At 39.5% G+C, this 15,211-nt stretch overlaps 1 protein-coding gene and 1 pseudogene across 1 annotated transcript in view; both read right to left on the reverse strand.

Moving 5' to 3' along the window:
• The window catches only part of LOC120562507 (phosphatidylinositol 4-kinase beta-like), a gene marked incomplete in the record, with an annotated part of 334,834 nt that overhangs the window by 207,768 nt on the left and 111,855 nt on the right, over positions 1-15,211 (reverse strand).
• Positions 4,320-15,211, reverse strand: part of LOC120561588 — a 43,719-nt pseudogene continuing 32,827 nt past the window's right edge.

The following is a 15,211-nucleotide window of genomic DNA, read 5'->3' on the forward strand; positions in this document are numbered from 1 at the left end:
TCACTGGAGACTACTGGACATCACTGGGTAACCATAGTACCTTTGAGTTACAGTGCATCATATTGATGAACAGTGGGCGCTGCATTCACATGCTCTGACTGTAATGAAAACAGAGGAGAGAAATTATGCTGAAACGTTTGTGCTTCACCTCACTCTAACAGGGACATTTGGTACTGAACATAGACTGGTTATGCTACTCCCTGATAAAAGAAAACAAATGTTTCTGCTGTTATCTCAAAAATTGCCTATTTTAATGTTATGATTGTGGCTCAGGATTTTGTGGGCAGTTTTATTTTATATATAACAAACAGGATAACATTAATGCCCTGGCAGTGGCAATAAGCTTTAATTTTGTATTTGCTTTGATTACATTGTTTAAGTTGAGATTTACACTAAATATTTTATTTAACTGCTACTGTATAAACAAAATACTGATGTTAAGTGTTTGCAGAATAAATGTTATGGCACTTTTGTTTATATGGCACAACATTTAAAAGAAATGAATTATTGGATTTTGCGTATAACAATGCTATTAATCGTGATTAAACAGGGAAATCATGCGATTAATCGCGATCAAAAATTGTAATCGTTGCCCAGCCCTACAAATAATGTAATATAAACCCTGAATACATATTATATAAATATAAAGATTATACAGAATGATTTATGTGATATATTTTTTATAATGACTGAATGTTTTCTCACCGCAGAGCGAGCTGAGACAGATCAGAGGAATTAGCTTCATGTTCAGACCTCTCGGGGGGGACAGGATGTTAAACTGTGTCATCACTGATTACTTAAAGGTCAGTCACACGGCGACAGGAAGTGACATCACCCAGCTCACACTGAACAAAGTCAAACATCTTTCTGTTCAAACTATTATTTATTTATGTTGCACGTTTTCTTTTTTAAATTATTTTTATTTCTTTTTTTAACCTGTCCTGCCCTGCAGCCTGGTATACAGTATGAGGAGCTAAATACCTTGTTGTGCCAAACAGATTTTACTTTAACAAGAGAGTTTTAATATCCTCCTTTGTCTGTTTAATTATTTATTTAGTTATGTTAGATTTGTCACCGGGCTGGACAAGGGGACATAAATGGGCAGTGGTGTAGTTTACGTGATACAAATCCCATCCAAATTTATTTGTTAAGCGCTTTAAAACAACCAAAGTTGACCAAAGCTGTACAGAAAGTAAATAAAACATAAATAAAAGACATTATGACATGAGTAAAAATAATAGCTGCGCAATAAAAAGCAATCAAACTAAAAATTAAATGAAGTAAAAAAGTCGACATCTTACTAGGTGTCAAAGACCACAGAGAAGAGATGGGTTTTAAGACGGGATTTAAAAACAGACAAAGAAACGGACAAGCATAGAAACGTGAGATTAGCAAATTATCTGACAAAGACTGAGAGAGAAAAGGAAAAGGAACTATATGAAGAAGCAAAGGAAAAACAGTGGAAGTCATCGGGAGAATACACCTTCATAGTCCCTGGACCTCCCTGGGCAAGGAGAGTCTTGAGAATCCCTAAGACTGGGTGACTTAAGCAGCCTGATCCCGTCTCTGTTAAAGTAGCACAGGAATGTAAATCTCCGCCCAACATCTTATTTTTATACACCAATGCAGATTAACTTCATAACAAACCTGAATTAGAATTTGCTGTTCGTTTGAGATTACTCCCGCTTATTCATATAAAAGGAATCACCGATGTTAAATCAAAGAGTCATAAGCAACAGATGATCCCAACGGAATTTAACTTGGATGATATAGAGGATTATGATATGTTTTCAAGGAATATAGGGAATAATATAGGTAGAGGCTTACTGCTTCATGTACATAAAACTTTAGAAGCAAAAGAAATGGTAACCGTTTCAGAATTCCAAGAAAATATTTTTGTTAAGATTAAATGTAGTAATAACAAGAATGTGATTATTGGATTAATTTACAGGTCAGATAGTGGAACAGAGAGCAACAATGATAACCTTTTGGTTTTACTAGAAGAAGTGTTGACTATAAAACATTCATACAAATTAATTATGGGGGATTTTAATTTGCCAAATATAGATTGGAGATTATTAAAAGTGAAGGAAAATAACCCCATATCATTAGATAACAGGTTCTTGGATTGTATTCAAAACGTATGGTTGTTCCAACATGCTTTAGAGCCAACAAGGTGGCGAGGTGGTGATACACCACATGTATTGGATCTTATTAACAAATGAGGAACACACGATAGATGACATTCAATATCTTAGCCCTTTAGGCAAAAGTGATCATTGCGTCTAGTTGTTTAAGGTAATTTGTTATACACAAATGTTAAATAACGTACCCATAAGAAGGAACTACAATAAGGCCAATTACGATGAAGCACGTAGGGAATTGGAGAATTTCGATTGGATATCACATCTATCTAATTATGATGTTAATAAAAAATGGGTACTTAGAAAATCTAAGTTGAAGGAAATAGAGGAGAAATGTGTACCTATTTTTAAAAATTAAATTTTTTTTTTTAATAACAATAATACTAAAAAACACTTCTTTCCATTAGACAACATTACAAAAACAAAAATAAAAGAAAAAAAATAATCTTGGAAGGAAAGCATTACGACGTAAAAAAACAGAAATACAACAGGCTTATCGGAGAGTTCGAAACATTGTGAGGATGAGAATGCGAAATTTAAAGCAAAAATATGAAAAGGAATTAGCCAAGCAATCTAAATATAAACCAAAGGTTATATGGAACTACATACATAAAAGGACAGAAATAAAAATGGCAGTGGGTGATCTATATTGCAATCAGAATAATACTAATTCTATAAAAACAGAGAAAGATATAGAAAAGGCAGATAAATTGTCAGAATACTTCTGCAGTGTATTTGTTAAAGAGCCTGATTGGCAGATACCTGACATACCAAGGTTGGAAGTTCAGCAAACAGAAAATATTGAAATAATAAATAAATATATATATATATATATATATATATATTTCTTTGTGTTTTTTCGAGTCTGGAATAGAGGATTGTATATCCTGTACCAGAAATCTTTTCAATAAATTTCAATAAATTTAAAGAGGCCTGTTTAACATGCAGAGGCAGATCATTCCATAATTTAGGAACTGACACAGCAAAGGCACAGTCCCATCTGAGCTTCTACTTAGTTTTAGGCACACTCAGGAGCAGCTGATAATCTGACCTGAGAGAGCGAGTGGTTATATAAGGGTGTAGAAGCTCAGAGAGGTAGGGCGCAGGTATACGCAGTATATACCCACTAAGAAAGCTCCAGGATTTCCATATACCCACTTAAAAGTGCCCAATGACACACGTAAAAAGATACTTTCCATTATATGTTTAATATATTTTGAATTACCATCTGTATTTTCCTTCGCATAGGCTAAAGAAAGGTATTTCCACCGTAAATTAAACTGTATCTGAATGAAGCAAAGGGTGGCTACTTTGAGGAATCTAAAATATAAGACATATTTTCAGTTGTTTCACACTTTTTTGTTAAGTACATAATTCCATATGTGTTCATTCATAGTTTTGATGCCTTCAGTGAGAATCTACAATGTAAATAGTCATGAAAATAAAGAAACACATTGAATGAGAAGGTGTGTCCAAACTTTTGGCCTGTACTGTATATATGGTGATGGTGCAGTGGACATGACACATGCCTTTGGTGTGGGTTCCAAGGGTTCAATTCCCACTGCCCTACATCAACCAATGTGTCCCTGAGCAAGGCACTTAAACCCTAATTGCTCCAGAGGTGTGCGACCTCTGATATCTATAGCAATTGTAAGTCGCTTTGGATAAAAGTGTCAGCTAAATGACATGTAATGTAATATATATATATATCCTCTCTCTGTGTTGGAGATTTTCCAACTGACTGCTGCTCTCCCCTACTCCCGCGGCACTTTTTGTTTTGTTATGATGTTGAGAAGCGAGACACGGGAACTTTCTTTCTGGAGCATTTATTCAGAGACAAACTGAAACCTCCACTGTAGCCTACATTTACTACCACTTATATTATATTATATATTATATTCTGAATCACAACCAAAATAACAGTAATCACTGTCTATTTTTCAAACAAATATAATGCTCATTAAAGGTGCCGTAGGTAGGATTGTGAAGATCCAGGACTTAGCCAAAATATTTGAACATCGACAACTTCTCAGTCCCTCCCCCCCTTTCTGCTAGTCCAAAACGGTCTCCTAAGCCCCTCCCCACACAAGGGAGCCAGAGGAGCCAGATTCATTTTTTTATAAATGACCGTCTTCATGTAGTTCTACTGGAACATAGGGTCAGTTTCAGCAAATATGACAGAAAGGTATTTTTATAAGTCTTAACTACTGCACGTTTAACACCATTACATTTTAATCAATACAGTGCAACATTGTAAGCCATCATATCCCATAGCAGGGAATGTTTTACATATTAAGAATGATGCAAATTAAAAAACAATTTAAAATGAACATTTTCTTTTCTTTCTTTCACTACTGCTGACACCCAAAGATTTGGTACTGTTGAACCATGTCCTCTATGCCCAAACAGGTGATTCTGTGTTCCTCAGTTTGACACTCAGCTTCTGTGGGCCAATACTCGATCCAGGTTCTCTCTCCAAGCACATACTGAGACCTGAGGAAAGCAACAACATTAACCCTTATGTCCTCAGGTCAAATCTGACCCATTTTCACAAAGTTTCTACATCAGAAATTTGGGTTTCTTTCAACAAAATTGTCAAAAAAATAGCGTGGATGGTTCCATACAACTCTTTTCACAAAGAAAATAAATGATCACTTCGCTACTTTCATTGAATTTTGGGTGTTTTATTCAATTTTATAGCATTTGAAAAAAAAAACGATAAAAGAACATCGAAAAAAGTGACAAAAATGTCGAAAAAAACAACAAAACCGCAAACAAAATGTGCAGAAAAAAATCGAAAACGTCGGGGAAAGTAAGAATATGGTTGCAAAAAGTGAAAAAAAAATGAGAAAAGCTACAAAAGTGTCGCAAAAGACGACCAATATTTTAAAATTTTGACCCAGAAAAACCAAAAGTTGCACAATCGACGGGAAGACAACATAAGGGTTAAAAGGCTCTTCACCTCTTCCCACAATCACTATCAATAGTGACAGTAACATTAAATAGTACAAGAAAGGCCTTGATTTACTAATAGAAAATGTTGAAATGCAAACTCCACAAATGTTCACACAAAGAACAAACTTACGATTGATGGTCATCTCTGTAAATATCTTTGGACGTGCCCATGATAAGGTAGGTTTTGCCCGTCCCCAGATCTAAAGACTCCCTGCAGTGGGGATAACTGAGGAATGTGCGCGTTTTATTCAGAGGACTCTCATCAAGACTTCCTGTAATTCAAGTATAGGAGAACAGAGAAAAGGTAAGGATTAAATGCATAGCTAACGGTGAAGTATAAAACATTTGTGTTGTATTCTCATATTCCCAGTGAAATCATGCTTAAAGAAATAGTTGGACATTTGGGGAAATACTTATTTGCCTTCTTGCCGTGAGTTAGATTGATACCTCTAATGAAACCACTCTTATGACTGCGTAGCTTACATGCAACTTAGCTTAGCACGAAGACTGAAAACAGGGGAAAACGGCTAGCCTGGCTCTGCACAAAGAACAAAATCCACCTACCAGAACTTCTATTTTTGTTTGTTTAATCTGTACAACAAAATGACAATTTGCAATTTGCAATTATATATATATATCCTCTCTCTGTGTTGGAGATTTTCCAGCTGACTGCTACTCTCTCCTACTGACTGCTACTCTCCCCTACTGACTGCTACTCTCTCCTACTGACTGCTGCTCTCTCCTACTGACTGCTACTCTTCCCTACTGACTGCTACTCTCTCCTACTGACTGCTGCTCTCTCCTACTGACTGCTACTCTCTACTACTGACTGCTGCTCTCTCCTACTGACTGCTACTCTCTCCTACTGACTGCTACTCTCTCCTACTGACTGCTACTCTCCCCTACTGACTGCTGCTCTCTCCTACTGACTGCTACTCTCTCCTACTGACTGCTACTCTCTCCTACGACTGCTGTCTCTCCTACTGACTGCTACTCTCTCCTACTGACTGCTACTCTCCCATACTGACTGCTACTCTCTCCTACTGACTGCTACTCTCCCCTACTGACTGCTACTCTCTCCTACTGACTGCTACTCTCCCCTACTGACTGCTGCCCTCCCCTACTGACTGCTACTCTCTCCTACCGACTGCTGCTCTCTCCTACCGACTGCTACTCTCTTCTACTGACTGCTGCTCTCTCCTACCGACTGCTGCTCTCTCCTACTGACTGCTGCTCTCTCCTACTGACTGCTACTCTCTTCTACCGACTGCTGCTCTCTCCTACTGACTGCTGCTCTCTCCTACTGACTGCTGCTCTCTCCTACTGACTGCTACTCTCTCCTACTGACTGCTGCTCTCTCTTACTGCCGCGGCTTTTTTTGTTTTGGATGTTGAGAAGCGAGACACGGGAACTTTCTTTCTGGAGCATTTATTCAGAGACAAATGGAAACCTAAAACTGTACATTTACTACATCTTAACAAATAAACTGCTGATGTATTCTCAGCTCTGATAGCTGACAGCTGTCTGCTCTGAGCACTGACACCGTCTCTCTCTCTCACGTACAGGCTAAGCACCAAGCTATTCCTTAAAGGAGCTTCCCACAAGGAGAGCCTGCCAGAGCTTCTTGTATTTTGTCCGAAAGTCTGAACCATCCAAAAAATGCTTTCACACAATAAGCGAACAAGACCTTGGTTCAGTTTGGTCCGGACCGAGACCACCTCTTTTGATCGGACCAAAATTAGGTCTTTTGATCCGGACCGTGGTCCGAGGCACCTTTTATTGTGGGTCAGCTGCCTTTGTTCCCCCCTTCCTGTGTGTTTGTGTCTCCCTTTTCCCCTCTGTGTCTGTCTGTGCTGTTTGTCTCCACCTGGAAGTGGCAGCGGGCGTGTCAAGAGGAACTAGGTCAAGAGGCGTGGCCATTCATCCCTGCTCTGTTGCCGGCACAGCTGATGCTCATTCCATGATTCACACCTGCCGTACTTAAACCCGGGCTGTTCACCTCTTCAGCGCCAGATTGTTACATACTCCTATGTGGTAAGTTGGCTCAGTATCCCTGCACGTGTTTCTAGCAACTCTCGTGGTTTAGTATTTACTCTGTCTAACTTCAGTTCCTCTGTGCAGATCCCGCTGTTACCTGCTTCCTACCTGCCGTGCTCTGCCGTGCTGCCTGCCTCACGCTACTCAGACACAACCACCTGCTTCTCCTGGATTCTACTGTGGAACTACTTCGGATCTGCCACTGTCTGGTTCCCTCAAGCTTCAGTCCGTTCCCAGAAAACTACAAGTTCATCCTCAATTGTTCATCTCCTCTGAGTATTTACACCTAATAAATACTTGAACTATTTATCTGTGTCCTGAGTGGCATCTTTGTGTGCTGGATCGTATATACAGCCTTAACATCTTTCTCACGTGCAATTTCGGTTTTGGACCAAACTGAAAAGTCCAAAAGTCCGGACCTAATGAGGTAGGTGTGAAAACGCCCTGAGATTCAATGTGCCCAAACCATTTCAGAAACAAATTGTTATGTCACTATCACCTTTAAGGGACCTTGGAAAACCATCAGTGTCTTGTACATTTCAGGCAGTTGAAAGATAAATACCTTCTCTGATGACTTCCAGTACCTTCACTTTGTAAATGTCAGTGGACAAAAATTCTTCAAAACTTTCCAGTCTCACTTTGTATGCTGAGGACAGACAAGTTGTTAGCAGATTGTAAGCTCACTTACTCACACTAACATACAAACATTTTATGATCCATTTACACTCTCTTACCAAAATCTGTTATGCTGGTCCGTGTACTCTCACAGATCTTAGCTGTTCGCTGATCATTGGTGATTTCCTCCTTGTTCTGCATACTGCAGTTCTCTGGAAATACACAATAGATACAAATACAAAAATCGTGCCGTAAATTGACGTAATGTGTTTTTACACCAAAGGGGCTCTTTTTCCAGTATTAATGTGTAAGTTAGGGTGGATTAGTTATTCAAACAAAGTGAAATACTTTACAATTCACTTACTTTATTATTAGTTTTTTTTTTTTTTACCTTTTATAGGCTAATGTTAACAGGCAGGCAATGGATTTCACCCTTGGAAAATGTATGAAATTGAACATGTTTGAAATTATTGGTTGGCAAATAAGTAAAAATCTTTTTAAACAAGAACATATTGTTGATTTAAGAGAATCAGAAACCACTATTATAGCCTTTTTAACAGTGATTGGCCCAGCTTCTTAATAGCCAGTGAATGTTCATTTTAGCTTCCAGTTTGTTGGATGGCACCAACATTTGGTCTAATCATAACTGGCCTGGCAACCCAAAAGCCAAGGATTTGCTTCCAGATTTGTTTGGTGACTTATGATGTGGGGGTCTCGGGGTCCTCCCCCAGAATTGTTTTAGCATTAAACACTTCATTTTCTGCATTTTGGTGAATTTTTATGCACCTATTTCCACCTTTTTCTGAATAAATATGCATGAAATATCTTTATGTAAATGGAAACAGGCTACAATCCAAATAAAACAACATAATGGAAAATATTGCAGTAAGGCATTCTGTATTGCTTTCATCTATTTATTCTCCTTTAGATCGACTTTTCTAATTATATCTGAGTCAGCACACATGTAGCTTAGAAATCATTTATTCTTCCCTCTTTTGCATCTTTTGTTGGGGAAGTAACCTCCTTAAATGTGCATATGACAATTATTCACCTCAGTGATACATTAATTTAATTTATTAATAAACCTCTGGACCCTACCCAAGCCCGTGAACGTTGTGTCCGAGTTGTTTCCAACTAAGATGTGACAGCATGCCAGCATTGTCATTTTGAGCATATTAGCATTTATCCCAAAAGTGCTGCTGTACAGAGGTAGTCTAAGGTATTGTAGTGGGTATACTGTACTGTACTATATATATATATATATATATACATATATATATATATATACATATATGCTAGAATCATAGTCTGTTAATATTAATGGACAGAGCATGTGTGACGTCACCCATTGGTTTGTGGAGATCTGCTATGAGTCGTCGAGTTTGCCGTTATGAGCGCAGCCATCCTGGTTGCAGATGTGATGCTTTTAGATGAGAGGGAGGAGTGAGGGAGCAGCCATTACACTCTACGTTAAGTTACACACTTTCACTGACAATCACATCATTGCTATGCCTTACAACACCCCTGCTTTATTGCCGATTTTAAAATCAACAAGATCATAATTCAAAAAATAAACATCATTCTGTGTTGTAGAAATAAACTCATTATGAAAAATGTTTACTGAGGTAATAAATCAAGTGAGAAGTGGATCACTTTCACATAGACCGAACTCCTTTTGCAACCGTATGTGTCGCCCCCCGCAGGAATTCAGAGAGAATGCAGCTTTAAGGCACTTCTTCGCCGAACTGGATGCATTGTCCATTAATATTTACAGTCAATGGCTAGAATATCCCTTTTGGGGAGGGGGGGCCCACATCATATTGGGGGGTCTGGGTGTCCTCTCCCAGGGAAGTTCTGAGCATCAACAACTTAATTTCCTGTATTCAGATACACTTTTATGCACCAATTTACGGTGAAAATACCTTTATTTAGCCTATGTGAAGAAGAAAAACCAGATGACAATTCAAAATATATCAAAAATATAATGGAAAGTATGTTGTTGCGTGTCATTGGGCATTTTTAAGTGGGTATATGGACTTCCTGGAGCTTTCTTAGTGGGTATACTGCATATACCTGCGTATCACCTAGACTACACCACTGGTACAGCCTCTAAAGCCCAAGACACACCAACCTGATAATCGGCCATCGGACAGTCTGGTGAGGTCGGTGACTCGAGTCTGTTCGGTGTGTTCTGTGCCGTCGTCCGTCCGAGGGGCCGTCGGCCTTCATTTTGGCCGATTTGACATGTATAATCGGGGGGGAGGGGGGGGGCGGGCACTGCCGGCAGTCAGACTCAAATGATCCATCTGATTGGTGGAGAGCTAACCAGGAAACTGGGAGCGGGATGAGCGTGACTAGAGTCTCTCAAAATCGGACGGAAATCTGTTAAACTGTTAATCTGTTAAATCAACTTTGTTGATCTGAAATGAAGACAGATTCAGAAACTGCACGGCCTATTTCTCTCTTCAAATGTTTTCAGGAACACGATGAGATCGTATTTTGAACGAGCCGCGATGACACGTTCATCCAATCAGCTGCCTGTTTTCATGCTTGGGTGACAATACAGATTAGCGCCACCTGCTGTTATGGAGATGTATTATGTCTCGTCTCTTCGGTGTGTTCTGAGACACTTTTTGGACCAACTCGGGGAGACTGATCAGTCCGACTGGCTTTACTGCCGATAGTCGGACGTCTGGTCGGTGTGTCTGGGTCTTCAGAGCCACTAGCATAGCTGTAGACTCTTTATCTTGTTTAATCTTCTCTTGGCCTTAAGTCCCCCAACTTTATTGAGGTACAATAATAAATTGCTGCAGTTTACAGACGATCCAGGATGATAAGCCCCACATGATGGATCAATGCTTTATCTCTATGAAGCATCATGTTAGTGTTGGGCTTAGGTGTTTGTTCAAGACTTTCAGATATAACAAATTTATGTTTACAGACAACGGATTAGGTCAGTTTGACATCATCCTGGTTACCTTCTGCACATGTGCATGCATTACTTGTACAGAGGCGCAGTAGCTTTCCAGCTGTCCTCTCTGGATGGTAGAATTTGACACAATGTATTTCTGCAATGGGAAAGAAAGATTTCAGAAAATACTATGACATCTATTGGCAGCAATGCACATGGAGGCATCATGTGTGGTCAAAGTGTCTCTGAGACTCACGGTTATAGTATTCATAGATAGACACAGCAGCTGGTTGTAAGACTCCCACTTTCATCTCCTGATGGATCCTAAAAGCAATCTCCTCTGGTCGTGTGTGAGAAACCTGTGGACCAATGGAGATAGAGATAATGAAAGGAAGAACAAGGCAGAGAGATAAAGTCCAGAGGAAGGAAACAGTGATGTCTCACCTTGTCCAGGTAGATGATGAGTGAGCCTCTTTCTGACAGGACTGTGTTCATCTCATATCTTGAAAATATGCGGGCTCGTCCTTTAGACAATATATACAAAAAAACACACACACATAAGAGACACACAACAGAACACAGACAACACAACATAATAACACACAAAAACACACCAGACACAACACACACACACAGACACACACACAGAAACACACACACACACAGAGACACACACACACACACAAAAAAACACAAAACACACAAAACACACACACAAAGCAAACAGAACCCGACACACACAGAGGTACACACAAAGACAACACACAAACACAGACACAGACACACACACACACACACACACACACACAGACACACAGACAACACACACACACACACACACACACACACACACACACACACACACACACACACACACACACACAGAGTCAGATAACTTTCTAAAACATGTTCCTCCCAACCATAAACATACTGAACTGTATGTGGATGTGGATACATGACGTGTTTTATATATGTATGTGTACATATAATGTATCTGGTATTTTCTTACTAAGTTCAGGTCAGCTGTGTTAACGGTGAAGCCAGTTGGCAAGCCAATATCCAGGATTGACATGGATGCATCCCTCTCTTTGTCCTTATAACTGTACATAGCATGGATGGAATAATTAAATAACAGCAAGAAAAGATGGAGATAAAAAAAGCTAAAAATCCTTTAAGAATTCAAAATTCTGAGCAATTTGTTCAGTCATAACTTCTTGATTATACTCACAAAACTCTATTTTCAGTTTGTATATTTCTCGTCCTCATCCATTTTCTCTGCAGGAGCAAAATAATGTATACATTAGTGCTGTCAAACGAGTGCTTCGGCCATCAGCTGTGTGCTCGGCCATCAGCTGTGTGCTTTGGCCATCAGCTGTGCTCTACCATCAGCTGTGTGCTCTACCATCAGCTGTGTGCTCGGCCATCAGCTGTGTGCTCTACCATCAGCTGTGTGCTTCGGCCATCAAGTGGTATTTCAGACTGGACGTGCTGCGATGATAGCTCAGTTTTACAACGCACAAACACACACACATCACTTTGGTCTTGTCAATGGAACCATTTGGCAACTTTTAAAAGTAAAGTTTCCATTCAGAATCTTATAGTACATTTACACGCCTGACCAAAAAGTGGTTATTATCAAAGAAAACCTGTACACACTGAATAACTGTGATATGAACAATGTAAACTGTCAGTAGTGAGTGATAGATTCCTGAAGTGGAGAGTGTTTTTATGATGTGAGTGGTGAAGTAATGCTTTCTCGTATTATGCGTATATATTTTATGAACTTTTGTAAGTATAACATCAACCTGTCCAGGGACTGCGGGTGGAAATTAGCATTTTTGCTATAACCTGGCACATTAAATCTCTTCTTTTTAGACTGTTTTTCATTAGCCTACTACTCTTTTGCCGGCCGGCTCCAAGCCCAAACAAGTGTGTAGCGACGCTTGTTGTTTCTGGTCTAGCTAGATCCGGTGTTGTGTTTTCTAATGTTACTTAGTTGTTGCAACAGCATATTAAAAAAACTACTAAGTTTGCTAGGCCAAAAAGAACGCGTTAATCTTTTGATAAAAAATGTATGCCGTTAATACGCCGTTTCATTGACAGCACTAGTATATAGTAATTAAGTATTTTGTTTATTCGTTTCTCATAAGGTAAATGTACCTTATTGTGTTGTTTTTGCCTAACAACAACACATGACTATAAATGAAGAAAGAGACAAGAAGACCAAATTACCTGGCAGGAGCTGCACTGACAAGTGTAACCTTCGACAGTCACTTTCCTTTTCTTTAGGCAGAGCGTAATACAGAGACACCATCTGACAGACGGAGAAAAGTGCATCTTTATATGTGATGTTTTGAAAATATAATCCAAACTAGATTAAACAAATATTTGGTCTCTTACGAGATTAAAAAAGAGACACTTTAATAATCAACTGAGGATAAAACTCAGAACAATAATAACTGGTACTTACTTTCACCGTAGCTTCTCCCTGTACCCTCGGCTTTTACTGTCACATTCTTGGTTTATATCATTGATCTATGGGACACACACACACAACTGCACACACACACCACACACACACACACACACACAACACAACACACAGAGACACACACAGAGACACACACAGACACAAACACACACACAGTTAGGGATCAGCAGAAGAAACAGACAAAGAACATGTGTTTGTGTGTTTGTCAGTGTTTTCTCAACTTTAGATGTTCTGGTGGCGGTAGTGGTTGTCTCTGTTGAAGTTGAACTTGTCAGGCTTTGACCTGCCCGGCAACAGGATGTCCACATTCAGATCATACTCTGGTTCTTTAGCACTAGCCCAGTACTCGGCTATGGCCTGGTACACCATTATAGTAGCCTAAGAGAGAACGAGTGAAGGACGAGAACAAGATTTAGAAGAAAAATAGGATATGAGCTAACATAAGCTGCAGGGAACGAAGATGGAGAGCGGTCTGTGTTACCTGAGTTGATCCAAAGCCTCCACATAATCCCATGTGCTCGAACCATTACAACTCACAAAGTGGTGCTTCGTCAAATGCCTTTATTAACAGAAGACAAGTCAATGGTTGAAATTCTCTGTTTGACACGATCAAACAGCAGAGACTTGAAACTTGATCTTTCCACATTTGTGTCATTATTGTGTGATTATGCAGAGCAGGATGCTCAAATCAGTCCGCTTTTTTTTTATAACTATGTCATAATATACAGTATATAACCTTTATTTTTCTAGGGAAACCAACAATAGATTAAAACCTCTTTTGCAATTATAAGACCTGGCCATGTAACAAGGTCACATAGAAAGCATACAACAACAATAAATCACAACAGTAAACAATAGGTACCACAAAACTTATTTCAAGTTTAAAAGGTCCCATGGGAATGTGTATTCACTTTATGAGGTTTTTTAACATTAATATGAGTTCCCAGCCTGCCTATGGTCCCCCAGTGGCAAGAAATGGTGATAGGTGTAAACCGAGCCCTGGATCTGCTCTCTGCCTTTGAGAAATGAAAGCTCAGATGGGCCAATCAGGAATCTTCTTCTTGTGAGGTCATAAGGAGCAAGGTTACCTCCCCTTCTCTGCCTTGTCCGCCCAGAGAATTTGGCCCACCATGAGAGAGAGAGACATCATGGCTTGGCAAATGAGCAAAGTGGCAGTTGGTCAAGCCCACCCCCCAGCCTCCACCTTGCCCCTTCTCTCTCCTCCTCAATAGCTACAGCACAGAAAGCTCATTGTGGGACTGGGCTCTAGTGGCTGTAATTCTGCACCAAGGCTGGAACTTCTGGGAAAGAGCAGATTCAGAAGATTGACGTACAAAGAGGTGCTATATAAATAAATATTGAGAAATACAGTATTAGGGACCACTAAGGTCTATATAAAAGAGACTTCAGATACAGTATTAAATATAAGGAACCACTGGTCTATATAAAAGAGACTTCAGATACAGTATTAGGGGACCACTAAGGCCTATATAAAAGAGACTTCAGATACAGTATTAGGGGACCACTAAGGTCTATATAAAAGAGACTTCAGATACAGTATAAGGGGACCACTGTTATTTTTTATAAAAAGAGACTTCAGATACAGTATAGGGGACCACTAAGGCCTATATAAAAGAGACTTCAGATACAGTATTAGGGGGACCACTAAGGCCTTAAAAAAGCATCCAAAAGCAGCATGTCATAGGACCTTTAAAATTATTTAAAGAGATAAATGTCTCAAGTTTGAGCTTGGCCTGCAGACCGTTTTCAGGACCAAGGACCGTAGTCTGTACCAGCCTCTGTACTGATAAGAGGTACTTTGAACTGGAGCCATCTATGAGTCAACTCAATCGTTATAATTTTGAGTATAATTGTATAATGCGGGCGGAACTGCCGCATTCGGACTCCAATGACCCATCTGATTGATGGAGAGCTAACCTGGACATGACGACGGGATGAGCCTGACTACAGTCTCTCAAAATCTGAGTAAAATCTTTTAAACTGACCTTTGTTGATCTGAAATGAAGACAGATTCACCAACTGCACGGCCTATTTCTT

This window comes from Perca fluviatilis, chromosome 7, assembly GCF_010015445.1.
Source record: "Perca fluviatilis chromosome 7, GENO_Pfluv_1.0, whole genome shotgun sequence".
In the NCBI taxonomy this organism is placed as follows: domain Eukaryota; kingdom Metazoa; phylum Chordata; class Actinopteri; order Perciformes; family Percidae; genus Perca; species Perca fluviatilis.